This window comes from Cryptomeria japonica, chromosome 2, assembly GCF_030272615.1.
Source record: "Cryptomeria japonica chromosome 2, Sugi_1.0, whole genome shotgun sequence".
In the NCBI taxonomy this organism is placed as follows: Eukaryota; Viridiplantae; Streptophyta; class Pinopsida; order Cupressales; family Cupressaceae; genus Cryptomeria; species Cryptomeria japonica.
Genome location: NC_081406.1, coordinates 643,258,528 through 643,261,087, shown reverse-complemented (window position 1 = coordinate 643,261,087; position 2,560 = coordinate 643,258,528).

Sequence of the window (2,560 nt, the reverse complement as noted above, 5' to 3'; positions counted from 1 at the left end):
TGGCAAGAAACACAAATAACTTGAAGATTTCATTGTGTTGGTGTCAAGTTTTGGTTTTCTTTTGATTTCGTCTTTTAAGGTGACATGTCTTTTAGCTTTTCCAAGATGTCTCTGACTAGAGATTCTATCTTAGGATGTCTTTGACTGGAAAGGCGAGGATGGGATATGTTCAGCTATTGTTTTATTGTCAATGGATTGTCTCTTAGTAATGCTATGACTTGTCCAAGGATATGAGGACACTGTGAGTCTAGTATGAACTGAGAAATTCCTTGTTTGTGACTGTCTGATCTCCATGCAAATAGGTACAATGACTTTCTGGGTTGAACCTATACCTCGATTATCTTAACCTATTTTCCATAATAAAGCTCAATGATGATAAAGAACAAGAAGCTCTTTCACTTCCATATCTTTTGTCTTCCATTCCCCCTTTCACGATTGACCTCCATCATCTTTCCTTGAGTCCATGTAGTCTGCTATCACATGACTGCATATAATGGCACGCCAAAAAAATATTTGTATTTCATTCACCTACATCACCACATGTTAGTAATTTTCATTATATGCATACATATAGATATCGTAATCACATTACATCCTGCACACACCACTGATTATCATTTCTTATATACATTTGTATTTTTGTTATGTAAATAATCATAGCATGCCAATCATACATTCATCCACATATAGTACATTCTCATTTACATCATGCGTGCTATATAAAAAATAAAAGAATAAAAAAACAATGCATCTCATCATGTACAAAATTGCATCCATATCACAAGCATCATAAAATTATCATATAGAAGCACAAACACATAGAAACACATGCATATAGTTGTCGCAAGGATATATATATGCATCATAATGTGTCATGACACAATGATGTCAATATCTCATAAGGCTACACAATCACCCAAGGGTGTCTACATCATCACACAAAATACTGATACAAAAACTGGATCCAAGGGAGCTATGATGAACTCACTCCCTCAGAGCCAGTTGGCCTCGAAGGAATTTGAGCTCTCGAAGTCCCTACTCCAGGATCACCTCCTTTGTCTCCTCCCCCTGGTGGTGCGGGTGGAGCCATAACCCTGCCACTGGATGCCTGCCATCTGTCTCTCCCCCTTGTAGTAGTTGTCCTAGAAGCTCTCATGAAGGTCCTATCCCTCAACTCTGGAGGAACAGTTGCATAGTACAAGTCTCTCCAGTAGGCTATCTCCTCTCCTGCCTACAAGACATATGCATATCTAGCCCCTATGTCCTCAAATGCTCTCCTGTCTACCCTCAGTGCCTCCTCAACCTCAGTGTACCTCTGGATGGCCTGATCCCTCTCCCTCTGCATCTCTGCTAACTGTCGCCTCAATCGAGTCATGCTTCTCTTGAGATCCTCGATCTCATCGGCCTATCCTTCTGCAATCTCTCGTAGCGCCAGCAACTCATCCTCCTCCTCGTCTCCACCCCGAGCACCCTCCTCTTGTTTGGAACATCCTTGTGCATCTCTCCCTGGTACCTATCCACCAACCTGTAAGACTTGTCCTCCTCTACCCCTCAGTTTTCTCGATGGCCTCCCTCCCTATGGATCCTGTCTCTGCTCAGCCCTCTCTCCAACATCCCTCTATCTACCCCTGCCCCTCACCACCCTCCTAGCTGCTCCTCTCCTCCACCTCCTCTATCTCCCTCCACCCTTATCATCATCATCATCCTCTACTACCATAGGTTCATCTAGATTTGTCAACCTTGGTACTAAATGTGTTGCAAAATAGACATCATACTCTACATCTATACCTGTGTCAACCACATCCCTCAGTAGATCCCATGGCATAGGAACCATCTACTCGAACTGTGTAACTGCAGCATCATAGGACAAAATCGACCCCTAGTGAGCTTGCTCTCGCACTGTCTGTGCAAACTCTCTAAATCCCCGAGGCATCCTCTATTGCCACCCAAATTGCCTGCATATCCTGTCAATGAGATGCCTGTCCAGTATATAGGGCATCCGCCCGATCAAATACCTGCTCTTGAAACCATATGGAAGCTTTGTAGCATCCTCCTCCCAATCCTTACAGTTAAGATAGGGTCTCCATATGACACTATCTATGTCATCTATAACCCATCTCCAATAGTCCACCTTCCCATTTCGTGGCTGGGAAGTGATCATACTGTACAAGTGTGCATTGGACTATCCATGCCCTCTCCCTTTGAAGTGAATCGGGCTAGTAAATACAATGTGCTCATATAACCACACCTATAATAATGTCACCCCGCACCCTAACCCGCAGCCACCGAGATACACAAACTGGTGAATCTCATGATACATATGTGCTAGTACACACGGACCCCATGCACACCTCATGTGTTGTGTCACCAATATCTCTAGGGTCCTCCCCCGGCCAACAACCATCCCTCATGTCGCCTTGTCTGGACAAAGGTACCCACTAATCACTCCAGCTACTGCTAGTAGTATGCGTCCAATAGCTAGCATGACATCCCAAATGACATGACCCAATTTCATCTCAAACTCTAGGTCACCAAAGACTCATCTTAGTGCATCCCTATC